We start from the raw sequence: 17298 nt of genomic DNA on the forward strand, positions 1-17298 counted from the left end.
GAGCAGAGCGGCAGCGGGTGTGCGGGGGGGCATCCGCGCCTGGGTGTGGCGGTGCGCGGGGTTTTGTGTGGTGTGGCGGGTTTGTGTGGGTCCCGTCTGAGGAGAGAGTGCGTGGGGGTGGGGAGGAGGCTTAGGCGTGGTGTGTGCGGGCCAGGGGTCGGGGTCCGCGGATCGTCGTGCGGGGCGGGAGCGTTGGTGTGGCGAGGGAGGGGTGCGAGGCCGGAGGCTGTTGTCGCGTGCGTTGCGCCGGCGGGGAGGAGGGAATCGGCAGAACGGAGCAAGCAGGGCTCGTCTGCGGGCTTGCTTAAAGGCACGCAAAGCGGCAGGCAATAGCGTCTACGGCCATACCACCCTGAACACGCCCGATCTCGTCTGATCTCGGAAGCTAAGCAGGGTCGGGCCTGGTTAGTACTTGGATGGGAGACCTCCTGGGAATACTGGGTGCTGTAGGCTTTTTGCCTGCCCTCGCCACGCTCCCTGCCGCTCCCCGCCTGCAGGTCTCCCTCGGGCACGCGCTTTTGCCGCCTCCTCCTGGCTTGCTTCCGCTAAGGTCTCCCAGGCCCTCGCCGCCTCGCCCACCGCTGCCGAGGGCGAGGGCTTTGGGCACCCGGCCCCGTGGCCCGTTTCTTTTTTTTACCAGCCGGTGCTCTTGCCCCCCGTCGGCAGCAGGTGTGGGTGGGAGGCCAGCTGGCCGCAGCGGCGGCAGGCGCCCCAAGGCCTGCCTGCGCTCGCGCTCCCTGCCAGCCGCTTCAGCTCCGCCGCTGGGAGCGGGAGGCTGGGAGAAAGGAAAGCCGCAAGGCGCAGCCCGGGCCTTTGGGGGTGGCTGCTTTAGGGAAGCCCTTTGGCAGCACGCCTCCTTGGCAGCTGGCCCTTTAAACGTGGGAGGAGAGAGAGGCAGCTGCTGCCCTAAGGTGGCCCTTTTGCCCGGGAAGGCTGCCTGCGGGCCTGGAGCAGTCCCTGCCTCGGCTCGGGGCCAGTAAGTGGGAAGATGGGTGCTGGTCGCCTCTGGGCTGATCCCCCTGAGGAGGAGGAGGAGGAGGAGGAGGAAGAGGGAGGCGGAGGCGGTGGGCCATCCTGCGTCCCCCGGGGCCTTGCGAAGCGGGAGACGGGGCAGGGCGCGGGCGAGGCCTCCGGGCCGCGCGTCCCGGGTTTCCCGGAGCGAGCAAAAGGCAGGCCAAGTGCGGGAGGGCGTCGCCAGGGAGGCGTGAGGTGTGGCGAGCAGCAGGAGGTGTGAACAGAGCAGAGCGGCAGCGGGTGTGCGGGGGGGCAGCCGCGCCTGGGTGTGGCGGTGCGCGGGGTTTTGTGTGGTGTGGCGGGTTTGTGTGGGTCCCGTCTGAGGAGAGAGTGCGTGGGGGTGGGGAGGAGGCTTAGGCGTGGTGTGTGCGGGCCAGGGGTCGGGGTCCGCGGATCGTCGTGCGGGGCGGGAGCGTTGGTGTGGCGAGGGAGGGGTGCGAGGCCGGAGGCTGTTGTCGCGTGCGTTGCGCCGGCGGGGAGGAGGGAATCGGCAGAACGGAGCAAGCAGGGCTCGTCTGCGGGCTTGCTTAAAGGCAGGCAAAGCGGCAGGCAACAGCGTCTACGGCCATACCACCCTGAACACGCCCGATCTCGTCTGATCTCGGAAGCTAAGCAGGGTCGGGCCTGGTTAGTACTTGGATGGGAGACCTCCTGGGAATACTGGGTGCTGTAGGCTTTTTGCCTGCCCTCGCCACGCTCCCTGCCGCTCCCCGCCTGCAGGTCTCCCTCGGGCACGCGCTTTTGCCGCCTCCTCCTGGCTTGCTTCCGCTAAGGTCTCCCAGGCCCTCGCCGCCTCGCCCACCGCTGCCGAGGGCGAGGGCTTTGGGCACCCGGCCCCGTGGCCCGTTTCTTTTTTTTACCAGCCGGTGCTCTTGCCCCCCGTCGGCAGCAGGTGTGGGTGGGAGGCCAGCTGGCCGCAGCGGCGGCAGGCGCCCCAAGGCCTGCCTGCGCTCGCGCTCCCTGCCAGCCGCTTCAGCTCCGCCGCTGGGAGCGGGAGGCTGGGAGAAAGGAAAGCCGCAAGGCGCAGCCCGGGCCTTTGGGGGTGGCTGCTTTAGGGAAGCCCTTTGGCAGCACGCCTCCTTGGCAGCTGGCCCTTTAAACGTGGGAGGAGAGAGAGGCAGCTGCTGCCCTAAGGTGGCCCTTTTGCCCGGGAAGGCTGCCTGCGGGCCTGGAGCAGTCCCTGCCTCGGCTCGGGGCCAGTAAGTGGGAAGATGGGTGCTGGTCGCCTCTGGGCTGATCCCCCTGAGGAGGAGGAGGAGGAGGAGGAAGAGGGAGGCGGAGGCGGTGGGCCATCCTGCGTCCCCCGGGGCCTTGCGAAGCGGGAGACGGGGCAGGGCGCGGGCGAGGCCTCCGGGCCGCGCGTTCCGGGTTTCCCGGAGCGAGCAAAAGGCAGGCCAAGTGCGGGAGGGCGTCGCCAGGGAGGCGTGAGGTGTGGCGAGCAGCAGGAGGTGTGAGCAGAGCAGAGCGGCAGCGGGTGTGCGGGGGGGCATCCGCGCCTGGGTGTGGCGGTGCGCGGGGTTTTGTGTGGTGTGGCGGGTTTGTGTGGGTCCCGTCTGAGGAGAGAGTGCGTGGGGGTGGGGAGGAGGCTTAGGCGTGGTGTGTGCGGGCCAGGGGTCGGGGTCCGCGGATCGTCGTGCGGGGCGGGAGCGTTGGTGTGGCGAGGGAGGGGTGCGAGGCCGGAGGCTGTTGTCGCGTGCGTTGCGCCGGCGGGGAGGAGGGAATCGGCAGAACGGAGCAAGCAGGGCTCGTCTGCGGGCTTGCTTAAAGGCAGGCAAAGCGGCAGGCAACAGCGTCTACGGCCATACCACCCTGAACACGCCCGATCTCGTCTGATCTCGGAAGCTAAGCAGGGTCGGGCCTGGTTAGTACTTGGATGGGAGACCTCCTGGGAATACTGGGTGCTGTAGGCTTTTTGCCTGCCCTCGCCACGCTCCCTGCCGCTCCCCGCCTGCAGGTCTCCCTCGGGCACGCGCTTTTGCCGCCTCCTCCTGGCTTGCTTCCGCTAAGGTCTCCCAGGCCCTCGCCGCCTCGCCCACCGCTGCCGAGGGCGAGGGCTTTGGGCACCCGGCCCCGTGGCCCGTTTCTTTTTTTTACCAGCCGGTGCTCTTGCCCCCCGTCGGCAGCAGGTGTGGGTGGGAGGCCAGCTGGCCGCAGCGGCGGCAGGCGCCCCAAGGCCTGCCTGCGCTCGCGCTCCCTGCCAGCCGCTTCAGCTCCGCCGCTGGGAGCGGGAGGCTGGGAGAAAGGAAAGCCGCAAGGCGCAGCCCGGGCCTTTGGGGGTGGCTGCTTTAGGGAAGCCCTTTGGCAGCACGCCTCCTTGGCAGCTGGCCCTTTAAACGTGGGAGGAGAGAGAGGCAGCTGCTGCCCTAAGGTGGCCCTTTTGCCCGGGAAGGCTGCCTGCGGGCCTGGAGCAGTCCCTGCCTCGGCTCGGGGCCAGTAAGTGGGAAGATGGGTGCTGGTCGCCTCTGGGCTGATCCCCCTGAGGAGGAGGAGGAGGAGGAGGAGGAAGAGGGAGGCGGAGGCGGTGGGCCATCCTGCGTCCCCCGGGGCCTTGCGAAGCGGGAGACGGGGCAGGGCGCGGGCGAGGCCTCCGGGCCGCGCGTCCCGGGTTTCCCGGAGCGAGCAAAAGGCAGGCCAAGTGTGGGAGGGCGTCGCCAGGGAGGCGTGAGGTGTGGCGAGCAGCAGGAGGTGTGAGCAGAGCAGAGCGGCAGCGGGTGTGCGGGGGGGCAGCCGCGCCTGGGTGTGGCGGTGCGCGGGGTTTTGTGTGGTGTGGCGGGTTTGTGTGGGTCCCGTCTGAGGAGAGAGTGCGTGGGGGTGGGGAGGAGGCTTAGGCGTGGTGTGTGCGGGCCAGGGGTCGGGGTCCGCGGATCGTCGTGCGGGGCGGGAGCGTTGGTGTGGCGAGGGAGGGGTGCGAGGCCGGAGGCTGTTGTCGCGTGCGTTGCGCCGGCGGGGAGGAGGGAATCGGCAGAACGGAGCAAGCAGGGCTCGTCTGCGGGCTTGCTTAAAGGCAGGCAAAGCGGCAGGCAATAGCGTCTACGGCCATACCACCCTGAACACGCCCGATCTCGTCTGATCTCGGAAGCTAAGCAGGGTCGGGCCTGGTTAGTACTTGGATGGGAGACCTCCTGGGAATACTGGGTGCTGTAGGCTTTTTGCCTGCCCTCGCCACGCTCCCTGCCGCTCCCCGCCTGCAGGTCTCCCTCGGGCACGCGCTTTTGCCGCCTCCTCCTGGCTTGCTTCCGCTAAGGTCTCCCAGGCCCTCGCCGCCTCGCCCACCGCTGCCGAGGGCGAGGGCTTTGGGCACCCGGCCCCGTGGCCCGTTTCTTTTTTTTACCAGCCGGTGCTCTTGCCCCCCGTCGGCAGCAGGTGTGGGTGGGAGGCCAGCTGGCCGCAGCGGCGGCAGGCGCCCCAAGGCCTGCCTGCGCTCGCGCTCCCTGCCAGCCGCTTCAGCTCCGCCGCTGGGAGCGGGAGGCTGGGAGAAAGGAAAGCCGCAAGGCGCAGCCCGGGCCTTTGGGGGTGGCTGCTTTAGGGAAGCCCTTTGGCAGCACGCCTCCTTGGCAGCTGGCCCTTTAAACGTGGGAGGAGAGAGAGGCAGCTGCTGCCCTAAGGTGGCCCTTTTGCCCGGGAAGGCTGCCTGCGGGCCTGGAGCAGTCCCTGCCTCGGCTCGGGGCCAGTAAGTGGGAAGATGGGTGCTGGTCGCCTCTGGGCTGATCCCCCTGAGGAGGAGGAGGAGGAGGAGGAGGAAGAGGGAGGCGGAGGCGGTGGGCCATCCTGCGTCCCCCGGGGCCTTGCGAAGCGGGAGACGGGGCAGGGCGCGGGCGAGGCCTCCGGGCCGCGCGTCCCGGGTTTCCCGGAGCGAGCAAAAGGCAGGCCAAGTGCGGGAGGGCGTCGCCAGGGAGGCGTGAGGTGTGGCGAGCAGCAGGAGGTGTGAGCAGAGCAGAGCGGCAGCGGGTGTGCGGGGGGGCATCCGCGCCTGGGTGTGGCGGTGCGCGGGGTTTTGTGTGGTGTGGCGGGTTTGTGTGGGTCCCGTCTGAGGAGAGAGTGCGTGGGGGTGGGGAGGAGGCTTAGGCGTGGTGTGTGCGGGCCAGGGGTCGGGGTCCGCGGATCGTCGTGCGGGGCGGGAGCGTTGGTGTGGCGAGGGAGGGGTGCGAGGCCGGAGGCTGTTGTCGCGTGCGTTGCGCCGGCGGGGAGGAGGGAATCGGCAGAACGGAGCAAGCAGGGCTCGTCTGCGGGCTTGCTTAAAGGCAGGCAAAGCGGCAAGCAACAGCGTCTACGGCCATACCACCCTGAACACGCCCGATCTCGTCTGATCTCGGAAGCTAAGCAGGGTCGGGCCTGGTTAGTACTTGGATGGGAGACCTCCTGGGAATACTGGGTGCTGTAGGCTTTTTGCCTGCCCTCGCCACGCTCCCTGCCGCTCCCCGCCTGCAGGTCTCCCTCGGGCACGCGCTTTTGCCGCCTCCTCCTGGCTTGCTTCCGCTAAGGTCTCCCAGGCCCTCGCCGCCTCGCCCACCGCTGCCGAGGGCGAGGGCTTTGGGCACCCGGCCCCGTGGCCCGTTTCTTTTTTTTACCAGCCGGTGCTCTTGCCCCCCGTCGGCAGCAGGTGTGGGTGGGAGGCCAGCTGGCCGCAGCGGCGGCAGGCGCCCCAAGGCCTGCCTGCGCTCGCGCTCCCTGCCAGCCGCTTCAGCTCCGCCGCTGGGAGCGGGAGGCTGGGAGAAAGGAAAGCCGCAAGGCGCAGCCCGGGCCTTTGGGGGTGGCTGCTTTAGGGAAGCCCTTTGGCAGCACGCCTCCTTGGCAGCTGGCCCTTTAAACGTGGGAGGAGAGAGAGGCAGCTGCTGCCCTAAGGTGGCCCTTTTGCCCGGGAAGGCTGCCTGCGGGCCTGGAGCAGTCCCTGCCTCGGCTCGGGGCCAGTAAGTGGGAAGATGGGTGCTGGTCGCCTCTGGGCTGATCCCCCTGAGGAGGAGGAGGAGGAGGAGGAGGAAGAGGGAGGCGGAGGCGGTGGGCCATCCTGCGTCCCCCGGGGCCTTGCGAAGCGGGAGACGGGGCAGGGCGCGGGCGAGGCCTCCGGGCCGCGCGTCCCGGGTTTCCCGGAGCGAGCAAAAGGCAGGCCAAGTGCGGGAGGGCGTCGCCAGGGAGGCGTGAGGTGTGGCGAGCAGCAGGAGGTGTGAACAGAGCAGAGCGGCAGCGGGTGTGCGGGGGGGCAGCCGCGCCTGGGTGTGGCGGTGCGCGGGGTTTTGTGTGGTGTGGCGGGTTTGTGTGGGTCCCGTCTGAGGAGAGAGTGCGTGGGGGTGGGGAGGAGGCTTAGGCGTGGTGTGTGCGGGCCAGGGGTCGGGGTCCGCGGATCGTCGTGCGGGGCGGGAGCGTTGGTGTGGCGAGGGAGGGGTGCGAGGCCGGAGGCTGTTGTCGCGTGCGTTGCGCCGGCGGGGAGGAGGGAATCGGCAGAACGGAGCAAGCAGGGCTCGTCTGCGGGCTTGCTTAAAGGCAGGCAAAGCGGCAGGCAACAGCGTCTACGGCCATACCACCCTGAACACGCCCGATCTCGTCTGATCTCGGAAGCTAAGCAGGGTCGGGCCTGGTTAGTACTTGGATGGGAGACCTCCTGGGAATACTGGGTGCTGTAGGCTTTTTGCCTGCCCTCGCCACGCTCCCTGCCGCTCCCCGCCTGCAGGTCTCCCTCGGGCACGCGCTTTTGCCGCCTCCTCCTGGCTTGCTTCCGCTAAGGTCTCCCAGGCCCTCGCCGCCTCACCCACCGCTGCCGAGGGCGAGGGCTTTGGGCACCCGGCCCCGTGGCCCGTTTCTTTTTTTTACCAGCCGGTGCTCTTGCCCCCCGTCGGCAGCAGGTGTGGGTGGGAGGCCAGCTGGCCGCAGCGGCGGCAGGCGCCCCAAGGCCTGCCTGCGCTCGCGCTCCCTGCCAGCCGCTTCAGCTCCGCCGCTGGGAGCGGGAGGCTGGGAGAAAGGAAAGCCGCAAGGCGCAGCCCGGGCCTTTGGGGGTGGCTGCTTTAGGGAAGCCCTTTGGCAGCACGCCTCCTTGGCAGCTGGCCCTTTAAACGTGGGAGGAGAGAGAGGCAGCTGCTGCCCTAAGGTGGCCCTTTTGCCCGGGAAGGCTGCCTGCGGGCCTGGAGCAGTCCCTGCCTCGGCTCGGGGCCAGTAAGTGGGAAGATGGGTGCTGGTCGCCTCTGGGCTGATCCCCCTGAGGAGGAGGAGGAGGAGGAGGAAGAGGGAGGCGGAGGCGGTGGGCCATCCTGCGTCCCCCGGGGCCTTGCGAAGCGGGAGACGGGGCAGGGCGCGGGCGAGGCCTCCGGGCCGCGCGTTCCGGGTTTCCCGGAGCGAGCAAAAGGCAGGCCAAGTGCGGGAGGGCGTCGCCAGGGAGGCGTGAGGTGTGGCGAGCAGCAGGAGGTGTGAGCAGAGCAGAGCGGCAGCGGGTGTGCGGGGGGGCATCCGCGCCTGGGTGTGGCGGTGCGCGGGGTTTTGTGTGGTGTGGCGGGTTTGTGTGGGTCCCGTCTGAGGAGAGAGTGCGTGGGGGTGGGGAGGAGGCTTAGGCGTGGTGTGTGCGGGCCAGGGGTCGGGGTCCGCGGATCGTCGTGCGGGGCGGGAGCGTTGGTGTGGCGAGGGAGGGGTGCGAGGCCGGAGGCTGTTGTCGCGTGCGTTGCGCCGGCGGGGAGGAGGGAATCGGCAGAACGGAGCAAGCAGGGCTCGTCTGCGGGCTTGCTTAAAGGCAGGCAAAGCGGCAGGCAACAGCGTCTACGGCCATACCACCCTGAACACGCCCGATCTCGTCTGATCTCGGAAGCTAAGCAGGGTCGGGCCTGGTTAGTACTTGGATGGGAGACCTCCTGGGAATACTGGGTGCTGTAGGCTTTTTGCCTGCCCTCGCCACGCTCCCTGCCGCTCCCCGCCTGCAGGTCTCCCTCGGGCACGCGCTTTTGCCGCCTCCTCCTGGCTTGCTTCCGCTAAGGTCTCCCAGGCCCTCGCCGCCTCGCCCACCGCTGCCGAGGGCGAGGGCTTTGGGCACCCGGCCCCGTGGCCCGTTTCTTTTTTTTACCAGCCGGTGCTCTTGCCCCCCGTCGGCAGCAGGTGTGGGTGGGAGGCCAGCTGGCCGCAGCGGCGGCAGGCGCCCCAAGGCCTGCCTGCGCTCGCGCTCCCTGCCAGCCGCTTCAGCTCCGCCGCTGGGAGCGGGAGGCTGGGAGAAAGGAAAGCCGCAAGGCGCAGCCCGGGCCTTTGGGGGTGGCTGCTTTAGGGAAGCCCTTTGGCAGCACGCCTCCTTGGCAGCTGGCCCTTTAAACGTGGGAGGAGAGAGAGGCAGCTGCTGCCCTAAGGTGGCCCTTTTGCCCGGGAAGGCTGCCTGCGGGCCTGGAGCAGTCCCTGCCTCGGCTCGGGGCCAGTAAGTGGGAAGATGGGTGCTGGTCGCCTCTGGGCTGATCCCCCTGAGGAGGAGGAGGAGGAGGAGGAGGAAGAGGGAGGCGGAGGCGGTGGGCCATCCTGCGTCCCCCGGGGCCTTGCGAAGCGGGAGACGGGGCAGGGCGCGGGCGAGGCCTCCGGGCCGCGCGTCCCGGGTTTCCCGGAGCGAGCAAAAGGCAGGCCAAGTGTGGGAGGGCGTCGCCAGGGAGGCGTGAGGTGTGGCGAGCAGCAGGAGGTGTGAGCAGAGCAGAGCGGCAGCGGGTGTGCGGGGGGGCAGCCGCGCCTGGGTGTGGCGGTGCGCGGGGTTTTGTGTGGTGTGGCGGGTTTGTGTGGGTCCCGTCTGAGGAGAGAGTGCGTGGGGGTGGGGAGGAGGCTTAGGCGTGGTGTGTGCGGGCCAGGGGTCGGGGTCCGCGGATCGTCGTGCGGGGCGGGAGCGTTGGTGTGGCGAGGGAGGGGTGCGAGGCCGGAGGCTGTTGTCGCGTGCGTTGCGCCGGCGGGGAGGAGGGAATCGGCAGAACGGAGCAAGCAGGGCTCGTCTGCGGGCTTGCTTAAAGGCAGGCAAAGCGGCAGGCAATAGCGTCTACGGCCATACCACCCTGAACACGCCCGATCTCGTCTGATCTCGGAAGCTAAGCAGGGTCGGGCCTGGTTAGTACTTGGATGGGAGACCTCCTGGGAATACTGGGTGCTGTAGGCTTTTTGCCTGCCCTCGCCACGCTCCCTGCCGCTCCCCGCCTGCAGGTCTCCCTCGGGCACGCGCTTTTGCCGCCTCCTCCTGGCTTGCTTCCGCTAAGGTCTCCCAGGCCCTCGCCGCCTCGCCCACCGCTGCCGAGGGCGAGGGCTTTGGGCACCCGGCCCCGTGGCCCGTTTCTTTTTTTTACCAGCCGGTGCTCTTGCCCCCCGTCGGCAGCAGGTGTGGGTGGGAGGCCAGCTGGCCGCAGCGGCGGCAGGCGCCCCAAGGCCTGCCTGCGCTCGCGCTCCCTGCCAGCCGCTTCAGCTCCGCCGCTGGGAGCGGGAGGCTGGGAGAAAGGAAAGCCGCAAGGCGCAGCCCGGGCCTTTGGGGGTGGCTGCTTTAGGGAAGCCCTTTGGCAGCACGCCTCCTTGGCAGCTGGCCCTTTAAACGTGGGAGGAGAGAGAGGCAGCTGCTGCCCTAAGGTGGCCCTTTTGCCCGGGAAGGCTGCCTGCGGGCCTGGAGCAGTCCCTGCCTCGGCTCGGGGCCAGTAAGTGGGAAGATGGGTGCTGGTCGCCTCTGGGCTGATCCCCCTGAGGAGGAGGAGGAGGAGGAGGAGGAAGAGGGAGGCGGAGGCGGTGGGCCATCCTGCGTCCCCCGGGGCCTTGCGAAGCGGGAGACGGGGCAGGGCGCGGGCGAGGCCTCCGGGCCGCGCGTCCCGGGTTTCCCGGAGCGAGCAAAAGGCAGGCCAAGTGCGGGAGGGCGTCGCCAGGGAGGCGTGAGGTGTGGCGAGCAGCAGGAGGTGTGAGCAGAGCAGAGCGGCAGCGGGTGTGCGGGGGGGCATCCGCGCCTGGGTGTGGCGGTGCGCGGGGTTTTGTGTGGTGTGGCGGGTTTGTGTGGGTCCCGTCTGAGGAGAGAGTGCGTGGGGGTGGGGAGGAGGCTTAGGCGTGGTGTGTGCGGGCCAGGGGTCGGGGTCCGCGGATCGTCGTGCGGGGCGGGAGCGTTGGTGTGGCGAGGGAGGGGTGCGAGGCCGGAGGCTGTTGTCGCGTGCGTTGCGCCGGCGGGGAGGAGGGAATCGGCAGAACGGAGCAAGCAGGGCTCGTCTGCGGGCTTGCTTAAAGGCAGGCAAAGCGGCAAGCAACAGCGTCTACGGCCATACCACCCTGAACACGCCCGATCTCGTCTGATCTCGGAAGCTAAGCAGGGTCGGGCCTGGTTAGTACTTGGATGGGAGACATACTGGGAATACTGGGTGCTGTAGGCTTTTTGCCTGCCCTCGCCACGCTCCCTGCCGCTCCCCGCCTGCAGGTCTCCCTCGGGCACGCGCTTTTGCCGCCTCCTCCTGGCTTGCTTCCGCTAAGGTCTCCCAGGCCCTCGCCGCCTCGCCCACCGCTCCCGAGGGCGAGGGCTTTGGGCACCCGGCCCCGTGGCCCGTTTCTTTTTTTTACCAGCCGGTGCTCTTGCCCCCCGTCGGCAGCAGGTGTGGGTGGGAGGCCAGCTGGCCGCAGCGGCGGCAGGCGCCCCAAGGCCTGCCTGCGCTCGCGCTCCCTGCCAGCCGCTTCAGCTCCGCCGCTGGGAGCGGGAGGCTGGGAGAAAGGAAAGCCGCAAGGCGCAGCCCGGGCCTTTGGGGGTGGCTGCTTTAGGGAAGCCCTTTGGCAGCACGCCTCCTTGGCAGCTGGCCCTTTAAACGTGGGAGGAGAGAGAGGCAGCTGCTGCCCTAAGGTGGCCCTTTTGCCCGGGAAGGCTGCCTGCGGGCCTGGAGCAGTCCCTGCCTCGGCTCGGGGCCAGTAAGTGGGAAGATGGGTGCTGGTCGCCTCTGGGCTGATCCCCCTGAGGAGGAGGAGGAGGAGGAGGAGGAAGAGGGAGGCGGAGGCGGTGGGCCATCCTGCGTCCCCCGGGGCCTTGCGAAGCGGGAGACGGGGCAGGGCGCGGGCGAGGCCTCCGGGCCGCGCGTCCCGGGTTTCCCGGAGCGAGCAAAAGGCAGGCCAAGTGCGGGAGGGCGTCGCCAGGGAGGCGTGAGGTGTGGCGAGCAGCAGGAGGTGTGAGCAGAGCAGAGCGGCAGCGGGTGTGCGGGGGGGCATCCGCGCCTGGGTGTGGCGGTGCGCGGGGTTTTGTGTGGTGTGGCGGGTTTGTGTGGGTCCCGTCTGAGGAGAGAGTGCGTGGGGGTGGGGAGGAGGCTTAGGCGTGGTGTGTGCGGGCCAGGGGTCGGGGTCCGCGGATCGTCGTGCGGGGCGGGAGCGTTGGTGTGGCGAGGGAGGGGTGCGAGGCCGGAGGCTGTTGTCGCGTGCGTTGCGCCGGCGGGGAGGAGGGAATCGGCAGAACGGAGCAAGCAGGGCTCGTCTGCGGGCTTGCTTAAAGGCAGGCAAAGCGGCAGCATCTACGGCCATACCACCCTGAACACGCCCGATCTCGTCTGATCTCGGAAGCTAAGCAGGGTCGGGCCTGGTTAGTACTTGGATGGGAGACATACTGGGTGCTGTAGGCTTTTTGCCTGCCCTCGCCACGCTCCCTGCCGCTCCCCGCCTGCAGGTCTCCCTCGGGCACGCGCTTTTGCCGCCTCCTCCTGGCTTGCTTCCGCTAAGGTCTCCCAGGCCCTCGCCGCCTCGCCCACCGCTGCCGAGGGCGAGGGCTTTGGGCACCCGGCCCCGTGGCCCGTTTCTTTTTTTTACCAGCCGGTGCTCTTGCCCCCCGTCGGCAGCAGGTGTGGGTGGGAGGCCAGCTGGCCGCAGCGGCGGCAGGCGCCCCAAGGCCTGCCTGCGCTCGCGCTCCCTGCCAGCCGCTTCAGCTCCGCCGCTGGGAGCGGGAGGCTGGGAGAAAGGAAAGCCGCAAGGCGCAGCCCGGGCCTTTGGGGGTGGCTGCTTTAGGGAAGCCCTTTGGCAGCACGCCTCCTTGGCAGCTGGCCCTTTAAACGTGGGAGGAGAGAGAGGCAGCTGCTGCCCTAAGGTGGCCCTTTTGCCCGGGAAGGCTGCCTGCGGGCCTGGAGCAGTCCCTGCCTCGGCTCGGGGCCAGTAAGTGGGAAGATGGGTGCTGGTCGCCTCTGGGCTGATCCCCCTGAGGAGGAGGAGGAGGAGGAGGAGGAAGAGGGAGGCGGAGGCGGTGGGCCATCCTGCGTCCCCCGGGGCCTTGCGAAGCGGGAGACGGGGCAGGGCGCGGGCGAGGCCTCTGGGCCGCGCGTCCCGGGTTTCCCGGAGCGAGCAAAAGGCAGGCCAAGTGCGGGAGGGCGTCGCCAGGGAGGCGTGAGGTGTGGCGAGCAGCAGGAGGTGTGAGCAGAGCAGAGCGGCAGCGGGTGTGCGGGGGGGCAGCCGCGCCTGGGTGTGGCGGTGCGCGGGGTTTTGTGTGGTGTGGCGGGTTTGTGTGGGTCCCGTCTGAGGAGAGAGTGCGTGGGGGTGGGGAGGAGGCTTAGGCGTGGTGTGTGCGGGCCAGGGGTCGGGGTCCGCGGATCGTCGTGCGGGGCGGGAGCGTTGGTGTGGCGAGGGAGGGGTGCGAGGCCGGAGGCTGTTGTCGCGTGCGTTGCGCCGGCGGGGAGGAGGGAATCGGCAGAACGGAGCAAGCAGGGCTCGTCTGCGGGCTTGCTTAAAGGCAGGCAAAGCGGCAGCGTCTACGGCCATACCACCCTGAACACGTCCGATCTCGTCTGATCTCGGAAGCTAAGCAGGGTCGGGCCTGGTTAGTACTTGGATGGGAGACATACTGGGTGCTGTAGGCTTTTTGCCTGCCCTCGCCACGCTCCCTGCCGCTCCCCGCCTGCAGGTCTCCCTTGGGCACGCGCTTTTGCCGCCTCCTCCTGGCTTGCTTCCGCTAAGGTCTCCCAGGCCCTCGCCGCCTCGCCCACCGCTGCCGAGGGCGAGGGCTTTAGGCACCCGGCCCCGTGGCCCGTTTCTTTTTTTTACCAGCCGGTGCTCTTGCCCCCCGTCGGCAGCAGGTGTGGGTGGGAGGCCAGCTGGCCGCAGCGGCGGCAGGCGCCCCAAGGCCTGCCTGCGCTCGCGCTCCCTGCCAGCCGCTTCAGCTCCGCCGCTGGGAGCGGGAGGCTGGGAGAAAGGAAAGCCGCAAGGCGCAGCCCGGGCCTTTGGGGGTGGCTGCTTTAGGGAAGCCCTTTGGCAGCACGCCTCCTTGGCAGCTGGCCCTTTAAACGTGGGAGGAGAGAGAGGCAGCTGCTGCCCTAAGGTGGCCCTTTTGTCCGGGAAGGCTGCCTGCGGGCCTGGAGCAGTCCCTGCCTCGGCTCGGGGCCAGTAAGTGGGAAGATGGGTGCTGGTCGCCTCTGGGCTGATCCCCCTGAGGAGGAGGAGGAGGAGGAAGAGGGAGGCGGAGGCGGTGGGCCATCCTGCGTCCCCCGGGGCCTTGCGAAGCGGGAGACGGGGCAGGGCGCGGGCGAGGCCTCCGGGCCGCGCGTCCCGGGTTTCCCGGAGCGAGCAAAAGGCAGGCCAAGTGCGGGAGGGCGTCGCCAGGGAGGCGTGAGGTGTGGCGAGCAGCAGGAGGTGTGAGCAGAGCAGAGCGGCAGCGGGTGTGCGGGGGGGCATCCGCGCCTGGGTGTGGCGGTGCGCGGGGTTTTGTGTGGTGTGGCGGGTTTGTGTGGGTCCCGTCTGAGGAGAGAGTGCGTGGAGGTGGGGAGGAGGCTTAGGCGTGGTGTGTGCGGGCCAGGGGTCGGGGTCCGCGGATCGTCGTGTGGGGCGGGAGCGTTGGTGTGGCGAGGGAGGGGTGCGAGGCCGGAGGCTGTTGTCGCGTGCGTTGCGCCGGCGGGGAGGAGGGAATCGGCAGAACGGAGCAAGCAGGGCTCGTCTGCGGGCTTGCTTAAAGGCAGGCAAAGCGGCAGGTAACAGCGTCTACGGCCATACCACCCTGAACACGCCCGATCTCGTCTGATCTCGGAAGCTAAGCAGGGTCGGGCCTGGTTAGTACTTGGATGGGAGACCTCCTGGGAATACTGGGTGCTGTAGGCTTTTTGCCTGCCCTCGCCACGCTCCCTGCCGCTCCCCGCCTGCAGGTCTCCCTCGGGCACGCGCTTTTGCCGCCTCCTCCTGGCTTGCTTCCGCTAAGGTCTCCCAGGCCCTCGCCGCCTCGCCCACCGCTGCCGAGGGCGAGGGCTTTGGGCACCCGGCCCCGTGGCCCGTTTCTTTTTTTTACCAGCCGGTGCTCTTGCCCCCCGTCGGCAGCAGGTGTGGGTGGGAGGCCAGCTGGCCGCAGCGGCGGCAGGCGCCCCAAGGCCTGCCTGCGCTCGCGCTCCCTGCCAGCCGCTTCAGCTCCGCCGCTGGGAGCGGGAGGCTGGGAGAAAGGAAAGCCGCAAGGCGCAGCCCGGGCCTTTGGGGGTGGCTGCTTTAGGGAAGCCCTTTGGCAGCACGCCTCCTTGGCAGCTGGCCCTTTAAACGTGGGAGGAGAGAGAGGCAGCTGCTGCCCTAAGGTGGCCCTTTTGCCCGGGAAGGCTGCCTGCGGGCCTGGAGCAGTCCCTGCCTCGGCTCGGGGCCAGTAAGTGGGAAGATGGGTGCTGGTCGCCTCTGGGCTGATCCCCCTGAGGAGGAGGAGGAGGAGGAGGAGGAAGAGGGAGGCGGAGGCGGTGGGCCATCCTGCGTCCCCCGGGGCCTTGCGAAGCGGGAGACGGGGCAGGGCGCGGGCGAGGCCTCCGGGCCGCGCGTCCCGGGTTTCCCGGAGCGAGCAAAAGGCAGGCCAAGTGCGGGAGGGCGTCGCCAGGGAGGCGTGAGGTGTGGCGAGCAGCAGGAGGTGTGAGCAGAGCAGAGCGGCAGCGGGTGTGCGGGGGGGCAGCCGCGCCTGGGTGTGGCGGTGCGCGGGGTTTTGTGTGGTGTGGCGGGTTTGTGTGGGTCCCGTCTGAGGAGAGAGTGCGTGGGGGTGGGGAGGAGGCTTAGGCGTGGTGTGTGCGGGCCAGGGGTCGGGGTCCGCGGATCGTCGTGCGGGGCGGGAGCGTTGGTGTGGCGAGGGAGGGGTGCGAGGCCGGAGGCTGTTGTCGCGTGCGTTGCGCCGGCGGGGAGGAGGGAATCGGCAGAACGGAGCAAGCAGGGCTCGTCTGCGGGCTTGCTTAAAGGCAGGCAAAGCGGCAGGCAATAGCGTCTACGGCCATACCACCCTGAACACGCCCGATCTCGTCTGATCTCGGAAGCTAAGCAGGGTCGGGCCTGGTTAGTACTTGGATGGGAGACCTCCTGGGAATACTGGGTGCTGTAGGCTTTTTGCCTGCCCTCGCCACGCTCCCTGCCGCTCCCCGCCTGCAGGTCTCCCTCGGGCACGCGCTTTTGCCGCCTCCTCCTGGCTTGCTTCCGCTAAGGTCTCCCAGGCCCTCGCCGCCTCGCCCACCGCTGCCGAGGGCGAGGGCTTTGGGCACCCGGCCCCGTGGCCCGTTTCTTTTTTTTACCAGCCGGTGCTCTTGCCCCCCGTCGGCAGCAGGTGTGGGTGGGAGGCCAGCTGGCCGCAGCGGCGGCAGGCGCCCCAAGGCCTGCCTGCGCTCGCGCTCCCTGCCAGCCGCTTCAGCTCCGCCGCTGGGAGCGGGAGGCTGGGAGAAAGGAAAGCCGCAAGGCGCAGCCCGGGCCTTTGGGGGTGGCTGCTTTAGGGAAGCCCTTTGGCAGCACGCCTCCTTGGCAGCTGGCCCTTTAAACGTGGGAGGAGAGAGAGGCAGCTGCTGCCCTAAGGTGGCCCTTTTGCCCGGGAAGGCTGCCTGCGGGCCTGGAGCAGTCCCTGCCTCGGCTCGGGGCCAGTAAGTGGGAAGATGGGTGCTGGTCGCCTCTGGGCTGATCCCCCTGAGGAGGAGGAGGAGGAGGAGGAGGAAGAGGGAGGCGGAGGCGGTGGGCCATCCTGCGTCCCCCGGGGCCTTGCGAAGCGGGAGACGGGGCAGGGCGCGGGCGAGGCCTCCGGGCCGCGCGTCCCGGGTTTCCCGGAGCGAGCAAAAGGCAGGCCAAGTGCGGGAGGGCGTCGCCAGGGAGGCGTGAGGTGTGGCGAGCAGCAGGAGGTGTGAGCAGAGCAGAGCGGCAGCGGGTGTGCGGGGGGGCATCCGCGCCTGGGTGTGGCGGTGCGCGGGGTTTTGTGTGGTGTGGCGGGTTTGTGTGGGTCCCGTCTGAGGAGAGAGTGCGTGGGGGTGGGGAGGAGGCTTAGGCGTGGTGTGTGCGGGCCAGGGGTCGGGGTCCGCGGATCGTCGTGCGGGGCGGGAGCGTTGGTGTGGCGAGGGAGGGGTGCGAGGCCGGAGGCTGTTGTCGCGTGCGTTGCGCCGGCGGGGAGGAGGGAATCGGCAGAACGGAGCAAGCAGGGCTCGTCTGCGGGCTTGCTTAAAGGCAGGCAAAGCGGCAAGCAACAGCGTCTACGGCCATACCACCCTGAACACGCCCGATCTCGTCTGATCTCGGAAGCTAAGCAGGGTCGGGCCTGGTTAGTACTTGGATGGGAGACCTCCTGGGAATACTGGGTGCTGTAGGCTTTTTGCCTGCCCTCGCCACGCTCCCTGCCGCTCCCCGCCTGCAGGTCTCCCTCGGGCACGCGCTTTTGCCGCCTCCTCCTGGCTTGCTTCCGCTAAGGTCTCCCAGGCCCTCGCCGCCTCGCCCACCGCTCCCGAGGGCGAGGGCTTTGGGCACCCGGCCCCGTGGCCCGTTTCTTTTTTTTACCAGCCGGTGCTCTTGCCCCCCGTCGGCAGCAGGTGTGGGTGGGAGGCCAGCTGGCCGCAGCGGCGGCAGGCGCCCCAAGGCCTGCCTGCGCTCGCGCTCCCTGCCAGCCGCTTCAGCTCCGCCGCTGGGAGCGGGAGGCTGGGAGAAAGGAAAGCCGCAAGGCGCAGCCCGGGCCTTTGGGGGTGGCTGCTTTAGGGAAGCCCTTTGGCAGCACGCCTCCTTGGCAGCTGGCCCTTTAAACGTGGGAGGAGAGAGAGGCAGCTGCTGCCCTAAGGTGGCCCTTTTGCCCGGGAAGGCTGCCTGCGGGCCTGGAGCAGTCCCTGCCTCGGCTCGGGGCCAGTAAGTGGGAAGATGGGTGCTGGTCGCCTCTGGGCTGATCCCCCTGAGGAGGAGGAGGAGGAGGAGGAGGAAGAGGGAGGCGGAGGCGGTGGGCCATCCTGCGTCCCCCGGGGCCTTGCGAAGCGGGAGACGGGGCAGGGCGCGGGCGAGGCCTCCGGGCCGCGCGTCCCGGGTTTCCCGGAGCGAGCAAAAGGCAGGCCAAGTGCGGGAGGGCGTCGCCAGGGAGGCGTGAGGTGTGGCGAGCAGCAGGAGGTGTGAGCAGAGCAGAGCGGCAGCGGGTGTGCG

General features: G+C 69.5%; 12 non-coding genes and 2 pseudogenes across 12 annotated transcripts; all 14 read left to right on the top strand.

Moving 5' to 3' along the window:
- The first annotated feature begins 334 nt into the window (after positions 1-334).
- LOC135875367 (5S ribosomal RNA) lies at positions 335-453 on the top strand. The gene has a single exon (XR_010561239.1). It is a non-coding gene; the product is annotated as a 5S ribosomal RNA (ribosomal RNA).
- Positions 454-1571: 1118 nt separating this feature from the next.
- Positions 1572-1690, top strand: LOC135875368 (5S ribosomal RNA). The gene has a single exon (XR_010561240.1). It is a non-coding gene; the product is annotated as a 5S ribosomal RNA (ribosomal RNA).
- Positions 1691-2805: 1115 nt separating this feature from the next.
- On the top strand, positions 2806-2924 carry LOC135875369 (5S ribosomal RNA). Its single transcript, XR_010561241.1, has one exon. It is a non-coding gene; the product is annotated as a 5S ribosomal RNA (ribosomal RNA).
- A 1118-nt stretch (positions 2925-4042) lies between these two features.
- Positions 4043-4161, top strand: LOC135875370 (5S ribosomal RNA). Its single transcript, XR_010561242.1, has one exon. It is a non-coding gene; the product is annotated as a 5S ribosomal RNA (ribosomal RNA).
- A 1118-nt stretch (positions 4162-5279) lies between these two features.
- Positions 5280-5398, top strand: LOC135875371 (5S ribosomal RNA). Its single transcript, XR_010561243.1, has one exon. It is a non-coding gene; the product is annotated as a 5S ribosomal RNA (ribosomal RNA).
- A 1118-nt stretch (positions 5399-6516) lies between these two features.
- Positions 6517-6635, top strand: LOC135875372 (5S ribosomal RNA). Its single transcript, XR_010561244.1, has one exon. It is a non-coding gene; the product is annotated as a 5S ribosomal RNA (ribosomal RNA).
- Positions 6636-7750: 1115 nt separating this feature from the next.
- LOC135875374 (5S ribosomal RNA) lies at positions 7751-7869 on the top strand. Its single transcript, XR_010561246.1, has one exon. It is a non-coding gene; the product is annotated as a 5S ribosomal RNA (ribosomal RNA).
- A 1118-nt stretch (positions 7870-8987) lies between these two features.
- LOC135875375 (5S ribosomal RNA) lies at positions 8988-9106 on the top strand. Its single transcript, XR_010561247.1, has one exon. It is a non-coding gene; the product is annotated as a 5S ribosomal RNA (ribosomal RNA).
- Positions 9107-10224: 1118 nt separating this feature from the next.
- On the top strand, positions 10225-10343 carry LOC135875262 (5S ribosomal RNA). The gene has a single exon (XR_010561171.1). It is a non-coding gene; the product is annotated as a 5S ribosomal RNA (ribosomal RNA).
- A 1111-nt stretch (positions 10344-11454) lies between these two features.
- On the top strand, positions 11455-11564 carry LOC135875266 (5S ribosomal RNA; annotated as a pseudogene).
- Positions 11565-12675: 1111 nt separating this feature from the next.
- On the top strand, positions 12676-12785 carry LOC135875269 (5S ribosomal RNA; annotated as a pseudogene).
- A 1112-nt stretch (positions 12786-13897) lies between these two features.
- On the top strand, positions 13898-14016 carry LOC135875376 (5S ribosomal RNA). Its single transcript, XR_010561248.1, has one exon. It is a non-coding gene; the product is annotated as a 5S ribosomal RNA (ribosomal RNA).
- A 1118-nt stretch (positions 14017-15134) lies between these two features.
- Positions 15135-15253, top strand: LOC135875377 (5S ribosomal RNA). Its single transcript, XR_010561249.1, has one exon. It is a non-coding gene; the product is annotated as a 5S ribosomal RNA (ribosomal RNA).
- Positions 15254-16371: 1118 nt separating this feature from the next.
- On the top strand, positions 16372-16490 carry LOC135875378 (5S ribosomal RNA). The gene has a single exon (XR_010561250.1). It is a non-coding gene; the product is annotated as a 5S ribosomal RNA (ribosomal RNA).
- The last annotated feature ends 808 nt before the right edge of the window (positions 16491-17298 follow it).

Source organism: Emys orbicularis, chromosome 2, assembly GCF_028017835.1.
Source record: "Emys orbicularis isolate rEmyOrb1 chromosome 2, rEmyOrb1.hap1, whole genome shotgun sequence".
In the NCBI taxonomy this organism is placed as follows: domain Eukaryota; kingdom Metazoa; phylum Chordata; order Testudines; family Emydidae; genus Emys; species Emys orbicularis.